Below are 18,149 nucleotides of genomic sequence, written 5' to 3'. Positions count from 1 at the left end.
ATGAGCAGACTAGTGCCAATCCTTGTTCAAGCAAGTTTGGAACATTGCTAGGAGAGACTGGCCCACACCGATCCAAACTCGGCCAGTTGTTGGTCGGCCACAATAGACACAGATTTATTGAGCTCTGTCTACCGAGGAGTTAAGAGAGCCAAACACATTATACTCCAATGCGAATTCAGCAGTAAAAGACTCGGTAGACTGACCACAAACTCTGAACCTTGCCATCATGGGTGAGGTCCACAGGTATCTGCAACACTAAAAGCCCTTTCATCATGGGTTTGATCTAGGTCAGGATGGGCATAGGAGTCAACAAAGACATAGACAGAGAAGTTGTGGGAGGTGGGGTAAAAGCCTCATCTGGAGTTCCCAGGGAGATGCACTCCAACCTCACCCATGACCAACATACAGTACAACTCCAATATATCGGCAGCCTTGGCAGCAGTATTTGTGGTGGTCTTGCAGATTTCACATACTTTTGGATGTTGTTCCTATTAATATGTCAGTATTCATTTACTACACTTATTTTTAAACATGTACATTCTTGAAGTGAACCAGATTGTAGGAGTTTCAGGAGAAACTGAGGCCCAGCATGTTTCAGCTTGTCAAAAGAACCCAATGTGTACGGTCACTTTGGACACATCTCTGAGCTCCATTCTTACCACATTCTGAACTCCTGGTGCTGCAAACGTCAACCTGAGGTCGGGCTGCACAGACCCTGCCCCTGGATATATATTGGGCCTGCACTCCAGACCCCAGGCTTATAACCTGGGCCAATGAGTGAAGGAGATAGAAAATCATTGTGGTTTCTGAAAAACCTGATCTCAGATCTAGTGGAATGCCCAGATTTTCAGGTCATTCAAGAAAACATTCTGCAACCTTCCATTGAAAAACACTTCCATCTATCCACCCACGTTTCCCCTCTCATCTCCTTCCTCCACCTTTTTCTTCAGGAGCCTACCTGCTTTGCGCTCATACGTGGATGAAGTCTCAGGCCTAAAACATTGGTAATATCCATTTAATTCCTATAGTCGCTGTGGGACCTGCTGAGTTTCACTATCACTTTTCTGTATTGTTGCACATTTCAAGGGTTCTGCCAAAGACGCCCAGGATTATTGTCATAGGGTTATACAGCACATCCTGACAGTAGTAACCATTGGTATTCATCCCATTTGCCCACATCAAGTCTATAGCCTTCCATGCCTTGGCTATTCAATTACATGTAAACTTCTTCATGTTAAATTATACTGTTTGATATAAATTAATTGACTGTAGCACATCGAATGACCCAAATATTTGTTGACTCAAACCAAGGCTTTTATTAGCAAAAGACTGAAGCGTATTACATCAAGGTCGACCAGTCCAGACTGGTCTGGGTCTGGTTAGGAGCATCCTTTATGACCTGCCGGTGGGTGTGGCTACAGCTCTCAGCCAATCACTACAAGTATGTGTAAATATATATATTGGTGATAGTATCCTGTACCATCACATTGACAAAACAATGTTTTCAGAGGAAAACTGCGACAACAACAAAAAATTAGATGTTGTAATACAGATCTGTTTCATGTCATGAAGGACAGTATGAACAGGATCCATATGGATTTGCCAAAGATGATTTTTTTTCCCCCCACATGAATTAACAACCCAAGATAATTCAGCACAAGATACAGATCAAAACCTGTAAACAATGCACCAAAAGAGCAAAGACTTGTCGGCCAGTCAGATAGAAAGATTGTTGTTTGTAGCATTGAACTATGAGGATGGAAGCAAGATGCGGTTAAACAAAGTTGCAGTTAGCAGCACTCAGAAATGAAGTCAGTGGAGTTGTCAACGGTTAATTCAGAAAAGTACACTTGGCTCAGACTGAGCAACATTCAGCGAAAACAGGGATCAGTGATTAAAGCTGAAATGTTTTAAATTAAATTTTTTAAATGATTGGGAAGCAAGTTCAGCCATATCTAACAGTAGTGAAAGCAGAGCTAGCATGCAGAGAGTAGAACACAGAATCTCAATGGAACTTTAAAGTTCAAGGAAAACAACACAAGTCTACAAACACTTTAATCGTAGGAAAATGTTGAGGGAACTCAGAAGGTCTCGCAGCGTCCATAGGAGGTAACGGTATCATACCGTGAAGCAGGGATCAGGCCAGAATCATCAGTTTTACACATCCCTGAAGTGAAAGCACCCATCGCCTGTCTTGCTTTCAATCGTAAAGACAAACGCTTAATAATGAGAGAGGGTGTGGGAAAAATTCAGGCTCTACAAATTGGAGAGATAGCCAGGGGCTTTAATTTCAAGACAACTATTGGTGACTACAAGGACTGTAGCAGCGGGATGAGCACAGGTCAAAGGTCCCTGAGAGCATCAGCAGCAAGTGGTTAACAAAGGTGTGGGTTACAGGTTTGGAGAAAACTGAAGGAAAAGATTAATGAAGAGATAAGAGAAATTTAAGCAAAAAGTAAAGGAAAGTGAGTGCTGCTCTGTATTCAAAGAATAAGGTGGGGGATTAGCCATCGGAATCCAGAACCAAAGTGTGAGGGGTATATGTGATAGTACAGATTCTATCACCAATGTGTATATGTACAGATGGTAGTGTAGGATGACTGTGATTGGCTGAGAGCGTAGCCACACCTACTGGCTGGTCTAAAAGGATTGCTCCTAGCCAGACCAGGTCATTCTGGACTGGTCAACCTACTTGTGATATGCTCCAGTCTTTTAGTTAATAAAAGCCTTGGTTTAGATCAACAAGTCTTTGGTCCTTTCGATGCACATTACAGGGTGGAGAGGCAAAGACAGAGAGTCCAGAAGAAGAAATAAACAGTGCAGCTGTTATTTTTAGCTTTTTGCAGAACTGGAAATATGAATGAAGAATCATGCAGTGTGCAAAAGACAAATTGCAGAATTGAAAGAGGCTTGCCAGCATTGTGGAATATAACATCAACTGATAACACTGCAGTCAAAAACCTTACACTCAACATTAGCAAAACCAAGGAACTGATTGTAGACTTCAGGTGGGGGAAATGAGGAGAACATAAACCTGTCCTCATCAAGGGGTCAGAGGCAGAAAGAGTTGAGAGCTTCAAATTCCTGGGTGTCAACATCTCTGAACAACTATCCTAGGGCCTCCATGCCAATGTAATCATGAATAAGGTTCACTAGTGTTAAACTTTGTGAAGAGTTTGAGGTGATTTGGCAAATATCTTCAGGTGTACAGTGGAGAGCATTCTGACTGGTGGCATCAGTGTCCAGCCAATACACAGGGTATGTAAAAACTACAGAGTTGGGAACTCGCCCAGCACCATCATTAACATCAGTCTTCATTCCATTGATGACATCTACAAGAGGCACTGACTCAAGAAAGCAGCTTCTATCATTACCACCCAGGACATGCCCTCTTCACACTAATGCTATCAGGAAGGCTATGCAGGAGCATGAAGACAAATGCTTACTGGTGCAAAACCAGCTTCTCTTAAAAAGCTGGAGTTCTTTTGTTAAAGTATTATTCCCCATTTCTTCATCTGCAATGAACCACAGAACACAACCCGACTTTCTCTTTGCACTTACTTAAAAAAGTAATTTATAGCAATGTTTGCACAGCAGCTCTACTGCAAAACAACAAATTTTGTGGCATGTTTATGACAATAAATTCTGATTCTCATTCTGATGCCAACTGGACCATTGTTCTTGGGGTAGAGAACAATGAAAGAGAAACCCCAGATGTTGATCTGCTAAGCATGGCAGATTCACAAGTAGAACCCTATCAAATCATGTAGTGATTCGAGGCATCTCACCAAATTAAAGGAAAGTGCAACAGGTCATGTTCAAATACCAAGAATGAGGTAGAGGCAGCTTGAAAGGGTCAGATGATAGCTGAATTGTTTGGATTGATTCTCCCACAGATGGACATGTAGGTTGGTCTCGCCAAAAAAAAGATACATTTGATTGGAAAGAAAAAATGTTACGACATCAATGTAACAAACTAAAAAAAATGAAATGAGAAAAAGAGTTTATTCCTTTCAATAGTCTAATTACATTTTTTTAAAGTGTGAAATACATGTCTATTGGCTGGAGGACTGGAGCAGGGCACCAGAGGACAGGAAGATCTGCACCGTCTGAGAGGGAGAAGCGGAGGAGACGACTCGCGGGTTTGGTGACCACGGCGACGGAGCAGTGAGGGGGCTCTGTGGTTGAGGGGCCAGTGCATGCGGCGGGCAGCTGGTGACTTGAGGCATGAAATCCGTGGAAGCTTTGGCTTGCTGTCGGGAGACTCGCACTGTGCTGCGGACCGCTGGATACCGGCTCTAACTGGCTGACGTCGGACCGGGTCGAGATGAAGATCTGAGGGCGCTTAAGGGCTCCTGTCTGTGTCGGAGGATCGGATCTAGAGCTTAGGTCGCCAGTAATTTGGACTGGACTATGTGGCTGCAGAAGCACTAGAAGCGAATCTGCAGACACACAGTGACTTTGGGGGACTCTGTTTTGCTTCTCTCTCTCTCCCTCTCTCTCTCTCTCTCTCTCTCTCTCTCTCTGACTGAAATAGATGCTTAGGCAATTCTTGCTGGTGATGAAGCTGTCTGCCTTGCAGCAGGCCAAAAAATTCATGCAATACAACACTGTTTTATCACTATGACAAAACATTGAATCTTGAATGTATGGAAGCTTTCTATTCTTTTAAATGTATTTGCAACTCAAGGAAGTTCTTTCCATATTTAATTCTTTTTGTATATGAACGGTGGATTTTTTTTGTTAATATGTAAATTATTTGTCTTTTTTTAAATTATTATTTAGTTGTCTGAATGGTTAGTGCCTCACAGTTTCAGGAATTGGGTTCAATAATCCTCAGCTGCCCTGCTATTGGTGTAAAGTTTGCATGCTCTCCCCATACCTCCATGGATTCCTCAAGCATTGTTCTTTCCTCCAACACCCCAAAGATATGTTGGTAGGTGTGATGGTCGATGCAAATATCCCCCAGTGTAGGTAGCTGGTTGGAGAGTCAAAATAAATTACAGGGAAATAGGAGGGAGAATGGGAAGAATGGACTTGTTCTGAGAGCCAGTATAATCTAGATGTACTGAATAGCCTCCTTCAACACAAGAAAGAATGAGGAATATGAAGATGCTTCAGGAAATTGTGTTAGTCATGCCTTACCATATACATTTAGAAGACTCCCATTGTTTCTGCACTTGTCATTTTATTGCCCAGTGTTACCAACTAATTTACCAACTAAATTAACATTGGATAGAACAGGGCTTGAATTTTACGTTGGATATTTGAGTTTTGCAAAAATCTCTAATTCTGGATATGATATAAAAATGCCAGTTCAGAGCTTTGATGTTTATGACCTGTTAGGTACACTTTCACATACTATGTTCCTTAAAGAGAATATTTTACTTCAACTGGTTAGCAATTATATTACTTCTCATTGAAGTGAGTCTGGGTGTATTTTCAAAGTTCAAAAGCAGTGCACGTTTCTTGAAATCACCTTTACATGGTTTAAGTTGAGATTTTCTCCATATGAAATGGCTTTCAGAAGACTTCAGCCTTTCCACTAACAACTTTTTGGTTGACTTTTTTCCCCCAAACTTTGAATCGATATTTTTTTCATGACAGCAACCAATTAAATGGTGAAAGCCTGCAGCATGTTGTCGTGCAGAATGACTTGGGAGTGCTTGCGCATGAATTGCAAAAAGGCAGATGGAATGTTGACCTTTATCGCTAGAGGAATTGAAGTCAAAGGCAGGAAGGAACTGTACAAGGTAATGGTGAGGACACACCTGGAGTACAGTGTGGAGTTCTAAACTCCATACTTGAGGAAGGATATAAAGGCCTTGCAGTTGGTCCAGAGGTGGTTCACCAGGTTGATCCTGGAGATGAGGGGGTTGATATATGAGGAGAGACGAAGTTGCCTGAGATTATACTCATTCGAATTCAGAAGAATGAGAGGAAATCTTATAGAAACATAAAATTATGTAAGGGATCAATAAGATAGAAGCAGGAAAATGGTTTTCACTGGTAGGTGAGACCAGAACTAAGGGACACAGCCTCAAGATTCAGGGGTGTAGATTTAAGATGGAGATGAGGAAAAACTGTTTATCCCCTAGAGTGCAGCGAATCTATGGAATTCTCTACCTGAGCAAGTGGTTGAGGCTACTTCATTAAACATACTTAAGGTTCAGTTAGATAGATTTGTACATTACAAAAAGGAATTAAGGGATATTGTAAGGTAAAACATCATGAGATGGGAATGTGTAGGGAGTTACCCTGTACAGGGCAGTAACAAGAAGGGGAGGTGTCCTTGTACTCCTGTTAGGTAAAACATCATGAGATGGGACCGGAGAAGGAGTCACCAAGTACTAAGGAGTAACAGAATGCATCCTTGTACTTACAAGATAAGAGAGACATTGATGGATTGAGAGGCAGGAAGCTAGCAGGGAAAGGATAGCAACAGTTTTAGTCATTGGACAAGTAATGATATGATGATGTTCTAAACATGTATCCAAGGGTATAAAAAATCACCATTTTGCTGATAACGGCAGAATGCATTCTCCGGCTAACTTTGTTAGTCGCAAGTGTTACAATCCGGTAATAAAGAACAAAGAACCCTGATTTCGACTCAGCCTGGTGTTTGTCTCACTCATTCATGAACAAAGCAGACCTAACAATTTGGTGACCCCGACGTGATGGGTGAGTGAACACTGGACGACGGTTTCTGTTTTTTCTGACAATCATCTCAGCCGGCTGATAAAAAGGTCCAGAGAAGCCTGTTTTAACAAAATTCTCTTTTTTTTTAAATCTTTATGATTGTCAGTAAGAACTGGAGATCGGACAAATTAGACGACCACAATTGAAGGTCGCATGCCAGGATTGTAACACGTAAGTGATTACAGACAAGATAAAAGTCCTTAAGGTGTTTGAATGACATTTATTAAGTGCTTCGCAAGAAACTACTAGAGTTTAAAAGTCTTTATTGTGTCGTTGCAAAGTCCAATAGAGTGAGAAGGTGGTCTATAAACAATTGAGGACCTGAGTTTTCTGCCCTAAACTGGTTATTAAGAGGAGAAATCTCCCACGTGAAGGTTGGGCTTTGAAAGAAAACAAAGGTTCAGGCTTATTGGCCTCAATTGTATCTGAGAGACTGACTTATAAATGTCCGGTAGGTATGATAATGTCTGTACACTTGAGAAGTTAAGAATTTATTTCCCCAATTCGCCGTGGTGGAATACCACAGCAGACACTAGAGACCTTGAGACAACAAAAAAAGTACTCAGGGACGCCTGCCTGGTGAACAAGAACGACGACAGAAGGCTGCGACAGCTGTGTCCGGATCAGGTAGGAGATATTAATGAAAAAGTTGACAAACTCCTAAGAGACACCCAGTTTATTCGAAATACTTTTGATAAGTTAAATGAGGGTATTCCCAACATCACCAAGGAGATAAAGTTACGTAAATTCATAGATTGGTACAGGGAAACAGGACAAAAGTATAGCCCAAATATTTGGTTTTCTAGTTGTAATTTAACTTTCAGACCCCTTTGGGAAAACAGAGAGTGGAAAACGAGCAATCAGAGTATACAGGACAGTCTGAAGTCAATTGGAGGACAAGACTTAGAGACTGTTCTTTTAAAAGATATTAGTCATCCAGCTTGCAAGGAGACATTTTTAAAAGCAATTTTCGTTGACATAGATCCCCTAAACGGACAAAAACCTAAATTAAAACAGGCATTAGAAAGCGGTCCCGCAGCTATGGCTGTACAGTTGCCTGCTAAGACTTTTGACCAAGTTATTAAGGAAATTAATCAGGAATTAGAGGAGCGAAATACCAGTAATGCGGCATTGGAAAAACAAAAAATGCTCCGAAAATGTGTAGACCGCTGGAGGAAGAGGGGTTGGTTACCCGGGGGCACTGAGATGTTCCTGACAGGTGAGGAAAAAAAAATTTTAAAACGTAGAGGCTTAGATAAGCTGGAAGAAACAAAACACAGAAGGGAAAGGAAAAGTGCCTGTTTCCAGTTTCCAGCCACGAAGTGTCCGGGTTTGCTCTCTCCCTCCCTCCTTTCACCCTCCCCCCTCTCTCTTCTCTCCCCCTCTCTCTCTTCTCCCCCCCCTCCTCTCTCACCCACTCCCCCTCCCAATCCCAATCTGTGGTGGTGCTGCCCTGAAATCCCCAGGTTGGGCAGGGCAGAGAAATACAATTTGGTTTTAATTTTGTGCCCACAATTCCAGCTCCGCATCAAATGGGATCCTGTTTTATCCTCTCTCCCTCCCTTTTTCCCGCACCCCCACCATTGCGGGATCAGGGCAGACATTGTGGGCTGACGTGTAGCTCACTCGAGGTGGGAGGGAAGGAAGGAGTGATAGTTCCCAGTGGTGGGAGACCCAATCTGATCCAGACCAGTGATCACAGGATGAGAACCTTTTAAAACCTTTGAAACGAAAGTGTTAATCTGAAGACTTTTCTCCCAGTGGGGCCAGTGCAAGGCATTTTCTCTCTCTATCTCTTGTGCTCTGTGTATCTGCCTCTCTATCTCTTTCTCTCGCTATGCTCTCTCTCTCTCTCTCTCTCTCTCTGGCACCCCAGATGGGACACTGGAGTCACGTCCCTTATATTCAGATATTGAGACACTGGGGTGTGACAAGAACCACGGGAATAGGGACACATCAGACGAGGTACAGGCCCCTTTAATAAAAATAGAAGGGGGAGTAATAGATGTAGAGACCCCTCTGGAGTCCAAGAAAATAGAAAAGGAGTTAGAGATACAGAAATGGAACATGAAAAAGGTTCAGGATAACATTAAAAACTTAAACAGAGATATTAATGTGCTGGGGCAGATCAGTGAGGATCAAAAAGAATTAATGGTAGGTGTATTTAAGGAAGTGGAAAAGATAACTACAACACTGTCAGGAGAAATTAAAGCTGAAGGAATGGTAATAGGAGTAAAGGACGAAAAGTGTAGTACAGATGAGGAAACGAGATACGATCCACCATGGGAGGAAAGTAAAAGGAAAAGACTCGGGAGGGAGAAAAATAGACATGCCTACCTGGACATAGTTAGAACAAAAGAGAAAGATGTGAAACAACTAAACTATGGCCGAAAAGATTATCTTAGAGATGAACGTGACCAATATACCTTTGACCCTGAGACATTGGAAGCTGATAGGGACAGTGACAGTGACGAAGAAGAGTCAGAACAAGGTGGGATAAATAAATGCATGCCAAGAGTAAAGAAGGAGCAGAAATCCCCAAAATTGAGATATCAATGCCCATTACTGATCACGGGACGGGGAACTCAAAAATATGTACCCTGGTCACGAATGGACTTAGAGAGTTTAATGAAAAAACTACCTCCGTTGAGTAATGGGGCTAGTCCATGGATTTCTTGTTTTGAGCGAGAAACCTGCCAAGAACAATTAGCACTCGCAGATGTCAGAACTATCATGATAAAATTAAAGGCAGAAGGGGCCCTGAAGCAAATAGAGAAAATTGTAAGAAGCAGTAAATTGGGGGATGAAATAGAATTTAACCCACTTTGGAATAAATTTTGGGAAGCACTTAGAGAAACATTTCCTACACCCTATAGTTTGGATGCCTTGGTAACCCTTCAACTAAAGGAAGGAGAGACTGCACACGAGTATTTCACTCGAGCATGGGACTTATGGGAAACAGGGACTGGAGAAAGACCCGACCACAGCCCCTTAGGAAGGGCTCACTTTCGTAATGGGATAATAAACGGACTACCTGCTACGGTTCAAGCAAAATTAAGGGACATTGTGGGATTAGAGACAATGTCAGAGGATTTGTGGAAAAGACACCTGACACATGCAATCAAACGACATCGTCAATCAGAGCATGCTAAGTCAGAAAGTGCGTCCCAGAAGGAGGTGGACAAAACAACCGATAAATTGGTGAGAGCCATAGAACATATAGGGGTTAAATTAGCGGCCCAACAGATAGTCCCACAGGTCATGGGGCCAGTGATAAATCCGGGACCCCAAGTAAGAAATGGTTGGGAAAGACAGCTAGGTACAATGTATAGAGGGGAACATGCAGTATGCTGGTACTGCCAAAATCCTGGACACTACCAGCGGAACTGTCCGGAGGCTGGGAGAGCAAGGGGAAAAAGATTACCCTCTATGAGAGGCTATCGGGGAAGAGGAGGAAACTTAAGAGGACAAGCAAGGGGTAGGGGTGGACACATTGATGGGCCCCAGAGAATCGGGGGGTGGCAGAGTGATCAACAAGTCCAGGCACCTCAGTGTAATGACTATATTGAGGAAGGTGCTGAATTTGATTATTGAAGGTGCCCTGGAGAATCAAAAATCACGCCTCCCTGGGAGCCACCAAAAATTTGGGGGACGGTAAATGGAGAAAAAATTGAATTTATGGTTGACACAGGGGCAGCAGTTACGACAGTGATTAAAAAACCCCCAGGGAGCACATTTTCGGGCAAAACATTATCTACAATAGGATTCTCCGGGATAAGGGAAACACAGCCCTATACAGATAACATCGACATGACATTTGGACGACAAAGGGTTAAAACGCCTGTCCTGGTTGTGCCAAGTTGCCCCATTAATTTATTAGCAAGGGACATTCTTACCAAACTAGGAATAACCATACAATGTTCTGAGAAGGGCCTTCGGTTAACATACCCAGGGGATACAATAAGAAGGGGAGGACAGTTTATAGTAATGACCCCATCTAACGCTTCAGAAGTATTTTCTGGAGTCGGCTACTGTATGATGAACCAGGCCCAGGGCTGATTAAACAGTTTTTTGAGTGGAGGGCCAGTATTCCTCGGTATGGGGATTACCATTATCCACTAGATCCTATGCATGTTACATTAAACTACACCATCCACCCGGACCAGGAATATGAGGAGAGGTGGGACTCTCTAAAAGAAGGGAAGACAGAAACGATACATTGTCCATTTATCTTTGTAGGTAAGGAGGGAATAGCTGCTATGGTTGTCATGACAGAAGAACAAATGGAGTGGTTCTGCTTAGGAGTAGAAAGTGTGCCTCATGTGACCTTGGGTATTGACAAAGATCATCACGCTCGACAGCTGGGTCCGATGGTAAAGGAAGCGATAGGGTGTGAATACAGGCAGACAGAAATCCCGGGATATTCCACCTCGGAGGGAGGAAAATTTGTCAGACTGAATATTGAAGCATGGGACCAGGTAGTGAATGAGAAAGTAGAAAGAGACCGAGCCATAGAAGGAGAAAATATTGATCACAGAGACTCAGACAAATATCTTTCTAATCTGAGTCCACATATATGGACAACGGGGCCCTATGATGTGGGAGTAATAAAAGGAGAGGTATTTCTAGAATTGGCCAACCCCGGGCAGAAACCAATATGGAGAAAACAATACCGCTTGTCGCCCAGTCAGGAGGAGGGTATTAAAGGAACGATAGAAGGGTTAATGGAGTCAGGGGTTTTAAGGGCGGCACCTGACAGTATGTGGTACACGCCCATCATGCCTGTTCCCAAACCGGGTAGAAAAGACTGGAGGATGGTACACGACCTCCGGGAGATTAACTTGGCTACCAAGACCATCGGGAGACCAGTCCCAGACCCATATGTAGCACTTAGGGCTCTGAGTCCGGAGCACGAATACTATACTGTCATTGATCTGGCAAACGCATTCTTCTGCTTGAAATTAGCTGAGGAATGCCAAGACTGGTTCACTTTCACTTACCAAGCACATCGGTACACATACACTAGATTACCTCAGGGTTATAAGGACAGTCCAGGACTGTTCAATCAGGCCCTTAGCGAAATCCTAATGAAATTAAAGCTCCCGGAAGATGTTACACTGATTCAGTATGTAGACGACCTACTATTAGCAGGGAAAACGCCACATGGGTGCCTGACAGGGCAGCCAAACAGGTTACTGGTTATCATGAACATATACAGGGGATGATTTTGAGGTCCCATAAAAAAAAAAATGAATCTGAAACTAAGGAGACTTGTAGCAGATTGAATGACTACACAGATGAGTTTTGTGGAGGAAGAGTGCTGTACAACTGGCTCCCCGCTAACTGGGATGGTCGGTGTGCTCTAGTAACCCTTAATGCGCCAGTGCTGATTGTCAAAAGGCAGGAGGGAGACGAGGATTCCCTAGAATTGCGCCACACAGAGAGTTGGCTGTGGAGAAAAAGGAGGAGTGTTGGACTCTTGGGGCCGGGAGGAAGGAACCCTGATGGGGTATGGATTGATGCCATTGGCCAAGCCCGGAATATTTCGGACGAATTTAAATTAGCCGATGAGATTGCAGCTGGGTTTGAAAGCTTTCCTGTTTTTAGTGCAATTTTTCCCATCACTGTAAATAAGAATGTTAATAGGATCAACCTTATTCACTATAATGTCCAGCGCCTTGCAAATTTGACCAGCGACGTTGTTGAGGCAATACATCAACAACTGTCAGAAACTTCCCTTATGACACTTCAGAATAGGATAGCGATTGATATGGTCCTGGCAGAGAAAGGTGGAGTGTGTGCTATGTTTGGAGATCTATGCTGCACTTCTATCTCTAATAACACAGGGCCAGATGGATCACTCACTAAGGGGTTAACGAAACTTAGGGCATTGGCGAAAGAATTAAAAGCCCAGTCTGGAGTCTCCAATCCTGTTTTATCCTGATTACAGGGAGTGTTTGGGAGATGGAGCACATTGTTAGGACAACTTTTGCTGGGTTTGTTCATTTCTGTATCAATTTTTATCACTTGTGGCTGTTGTTGTATTCCATGCATTCGAACGCTGGTCACGAGGACCATAGAGAAAGCCTTTGCTGACCGTGATGAACTGCCTCCGAAATATCAAGCTGTGCAGGCTGTGGAGCAAGACTATCTCACAATACAGGAGACGGAGAAAGTTGCTGAGATCGATCTGGAGTCTGAAGGGGAATGTGATGGGAAGGAGGGATTGTGAATTAGATTGTTACACATATAATTTTAACCTTGCTTGTAACCCAAATATTATAACATTGATTGTAACACAAACATTATTAATCAGATTGTAGAACAAGTATTATGAATTAGATTGTAGACCATATGTTAACTTGGGAATTTACTAATGTACGGGGGGTTAGCTAGTTTTTTGCTTGGGGGCAAATGGGATGAAACTTGTAAACGGGCAATGGGATCGGGGTGACGGATGGGGGGTGTACGCAAAGGAGGGTTGGGGGAACCCTCGCCCACCAGCCGAACTACCCTGTGAACAGAACCCGTATAGAGCTTGGCAATAATAGGCGAAATAATGTAACGCGGTGGTAGCATAGTCAGGGCGAGATTGTCCTCTAAAGAGGACAAAGGAGGGATTGTAAGGTAAAACATCATGAGATGGGAATGTGTAGGGAGTTACCCTGTACAGGGCAGTAACAAGAAGGGGAGGTGTCCTTGTACTCCTGTTAGGTAAAACATCATGAGATGGGACCGGAGAAGGAGTCACCAAGTACTAAGGAGTAACAGAATGCATCCTTGTACTTACAAGATAAGAGAGACATTGATGGATTGAGAGGCAGGAAGCTAGCAGGGAAAGGATAGCAACAGTTTTAGTCATTGGACAAGTAATGATATGATGATGTTCTAAACATGTATCCAAGGGTATAAAAAATCACCATTTTGCTGATAACGGCAGAATGCATTCTCCGGCTAACTTTGTTAGTCGCAAGTGTTACAATCCGGTAATAAAGAACAAAGAACCCTGATTTCGACTCAGCCTGGTGTTTGTCTCACTCATTCATGAACAAAGCAGACCTAACAATATGGGGAAAAGGCAGGAAGGTGGAGTTGAGTCAATGATCAGATCAGCTATGAATGGTGGAGCAGGCTCGATGAGCTGGATGGCCGACTCCTGCTCCCATTTTATATGTTCTTATATTGTTAACTCTAAAACAGAGCTCCAATGAATGCTGCTGTTCTGCCTAAACAAGTGCAATAAGACACTCAAAAACTTTACGAATGGAAGAACCTGGCTGCAGACATCAGATGCAGCATAGCGACAATTTGGAGATAATTCTCAGGCTGCCGGATCTTGGACTTGAAAAGGCAGAGCTGCTTGTTGCATTTGGAACAAAATATGCAAGAGTATTTTACCTGGAGCCTAAAACAATCATGAGATCTCAATGTCAAGTGTAAAAATAAGTTCTTTTTGGGGTTTTGCTATTTATGAATGACACCATTTTAACTGGAAAAACTGAAATTTGTCAAAACCTATCAGTTCAACAATGGGGCTTTATAGAAGTAGACAAATAGGCAAAGACGCAATATATCAAAATAATTCTGGGAAATTGGATTAAATTACAAGGGTACAATTAACCAAATAACCAATAGGTTATTTGTGTGAAATTAAGCTGACGTCAGGATAGGTTTGTAAAGCAGCACAGTGTTTGCACAATGCTATTACAGCACCAATGACCAGAATTCAAATCCACCCCTGTCTGTAAGAAGTTTGTACCATCTCTCATGTCTGTGTAGTTTCCTCTGGGTGCTCTGTTTTCCTCCCACCCTCCAAAAAAAAATGCACGGCATGGGGGTTAATCGGCATTAGGACGAGGCAGGCCTTGCAGGCCGGAAGGGCCAGTTACCACTAAATATATTAAAAAAAAGTTGTTGGAACCGTCTTCGATAATCAGATTCTTATTGGAAACATAGAAAGAAAAGTTAGACCATCCCTATTTATTAGGTAAGATGAAGGCCAAAAGATGGCTTGTATGAGGCAACATTCTCCCGTGAATTGATGGGAATGAGGCAGAAAGCACGGTGAAGTTGAATTGCTGATAAGATGCATATGTGAATTCTTGACAACTGGACATCATGAAGTAATTAATGTGAAGAGAGAGAGAAGGAAAGAGAGGAAGAATGATGACTCGCAATTCATCAAGGCACTAACAAATATCCATAACAAAATTTATTTCAAAAGATATAATTTGGGCAAAAAGAATAAGATTGGAGTGAAACTGGAAGGCCCACAGCTCCTGAGACTGTAATAAATATGCAACTTTTATTGTTGTAATTCAGCAGGCCCTGCAGCGTCAACACGGGGCAAAGGCATATTATATAATCAATGTTTCAGGCCTGAGCAAAAAGCAGACAGGCCCCTGAATTAAAAGGCTTGGGGGTAGAAGGAGAGAAGCAAGGGTGGGGGGGGAGGAACTCAGGCCAACAGCCAAGAGGTTATTGGTGGAGAGGTAGGAGAGAAAAGCTGAGAATTGATCAGGGGAGGGGTGTAGCTAAGTGAATTCAGAGCTGGGAAAAATGAGACAGAACAGGGATAGAGAGAGAGAGAGACAACGGGTGGGGAACTGAAAGAAAGGAGATATAGGGATGGTGGGGAGAGGGCTAACAGAAATTACATTTGTTTGGAGGATACTCAGACAGAATACAAAGTGTTGTTCCTCCAATTTTGTTTTAAACTTTATTTAAGATTTTATAACATGAATAAGATAAGAGTACATTAAAAAAAAATTAAAAATGAAATAATGAAATTACAATACAACATCAGTAATCTAAACAAACTATGCCCTCCCAATAATTATTACACAACATTAATAAAGCATCTCAAATTAATCCAACCCTCCCTCCTTCTCCCCCCCACAATAAAGAGTGAAGGATTAATAAGATTAGTAATATATGTAAGAGAAAAAAAACCCACTTACAAAAAAAACAATAACATTAAACAATAATCAATTCTTAAAAAATAATTGTAGCATGAGAAAAAAAGATTAAAAAATACTTTCTCTATAAAAATAAACCTTCACCAAATATCAACTAACTTCACATCTATCATCATATTAGTCACATAAACCATCATCTTAAAACAAAATTCAAACCTCTAAGCATTGTACAATTCAATTTTAGTACTCTTCCACCATTTTTCCCTTTTGCTCTTGAATACTTATCCAATAAATGCCCCAATACCACATTTAAATATCCCCAATCATTACTTTAAAATTCACATATCCAAATAATAAAAACACATCTCCAACAAAAACTATATCTTCAACAAATGGAACATAAACAACAAATAAAATTCAAGCCTTATTAAGAATTGTACAATTCAATTTATAACTTTCACCATTATTCCCTTCGTTCTGTAACTAAGATAATAAAATAATTTACACCAGAATTACCACTCCTTTCACCTTGAAGTTAAATAAAAAATAAAAAGCTTATCCATCCCATTCAGATTTAAATTTCAAATATTCCTTATCTACTAAATAAACTTTACAAAAAAAACCACATCAACTTTTAATTTTTTAAACAAGCAAATACTTTCTTATACTTAATAAAATTATTAAAACTGTAAGTATTAAAAAAAAACAAATTTAAATTTAAACATTACTTAAAAGAACACACAAAAAAAGAGAAGGAAAAAAAGGAAAAAAAAGAGAGAAAGAAAAAAAAGCACTCCCTCCTCTTATCCCCTCCTAAAACTACAAAAAAAATATATTAAAAAAAATTAAAAATAATTAAAAAAAACCTTCACTCCTCAATCCAAAAATTAATAAGAAAAAAAAACAGGCAGGAGGCAACTGCTACCTCCTCCTGGGTCAACCGCTCATTGCGGTAACTCCCACACAATATCGGGTGTGAGATAACTCACACGTAGCTGATGACAGGGTCTGATCAGGAGCACTCAACATGGATTTGTGGGAGGAAGGTCATGTTTGACCAATCTGATTGAATTTTTTGAAGAGGTGACTAGAAATGTGGATGAGGGTAGCGCAGTGGATGTTGTCTATATGGACTTTAGTAAGGCCTTCGATAAGGTATCACATGGAAGGTTAGTTAGGAAGGTGCAGTCTTTAGGTATAAATTTTAAGATAGTCAAATGGATTGAACATTGGCTGAAAGGGAGAGGCCAGAGAGTGGTAGTGGATAATTGTCTATCAGGTTGGAGGCCGGTGACCAGTGGTGTGCCTCAAGGATCTGTATTGGGCCCATTGTTGTTCGTTATATACATTAATGATCTAGATGATGGGGTGGTGAATTGGATTAGTAAATATGCAGACGATACTAAGATAGGTGGAATAGTGGATAATGAAGAAAGTTTTCAAGGATTGCAGAGGGATTTGGGCTGCTTAGAAAAGTGGGCTGAAAAATGGCAGATGGAATTTAATGCTGATAAGTGTGAGGTGCTTCATTTTGGTAGGAAGAATCAGAATAGGACATACGTGGTAAATGGGAGAGCATTGAGGAATACAGAAGAGCAGAAAGATTTAGGAGTAACGGTACATCGTTCCCTGAAGGTAGAAACTCACGTGAATAGGGTGGTGAAGAAGGCTTTTAGTATGCTGGCCTTTATCAATCATTGCATGGAATATAGGAGTTGGGAGGTGATGTTGAGATTGTATAAGACGTTGGTGCGGCCTGATTTGGAGTTCTGTGTGCAGTTCTGGTCGCCTAATTATAGGAAGGATATAAACAGAGTGGAGAGAGTGCAGAGAAGGTTTACCAGAATGTTACCTGGGTTTAAGCATCTAGAGTATAGGGAGAGATTGGACAGATTAGGTCTTTATTCTTTGGAGCGTAGAAGGTTGAGAGGGGATTTGATAGAAGTATTTAAGATTATGAAAGGGATAGACAGAGTGGATGTGGATAGACTATTTCCGTTAAGAGGAGGAAAGATTAAAACAAGAGGACATGAGTTAAGAATTAAGGGGCAGAGGTTTAGAGGTAACATGAGGGGGAACTTCTTTACTCAGAGAGTGGTAGCCGTGTGGAATGATCTTCCGGGAGAAATAGTGGCGGCGGAGTCAATTGTATTATTTAAGAAAAGGTTGGACAGGTATATGGATGAGAAGAAGATGGAGGGTTATGGGCATTGTGCAGGGAGGTGGGACTAGAAAGAGGTGTTTGGTTCGGTGCGGACTAGAAGGGCCTAATGGCCTGTTTCCATGCTGTAATTGTTACGTTATGTTATATAATAATTAACTTCTGGTAAATAGTGCCCACCCAGCTCCCTCTCCCAACTCACGTTTCACATAAACTATCATCATTATTTAAAATTTTCTCAAAAAGAGAAAAAAAAATTATTTTTAGTATTTTTTAATCAACTTTATCACTTCGACCACCATTGTTTCCATTTCTCCTTGGAATTCGATTCCCATCTTGTATCTCCACTCTCTTTGGAGACCGTGGAGGAC

The sequence above is a fragment of the Narcine bancroftii genome, chromosome 2 (genome assembly GCF_036971445.1).
Source record: "Narcine bancroftii isolate sNarBan1 chromosome 2, sNarBan1.hap1, whole genome shotgun sequence".
In the NCBI taxonomy this organism is placed as follows: domain Eukaryota; kingdom Metazoa; phylum Chordata; class Chondrichthyes; order Torpediniformes; family Narcinidae; genus Narcine; species Narcine bancroftii.
This window is presented reverse-complemented; position numbering follows the sequence as displayed.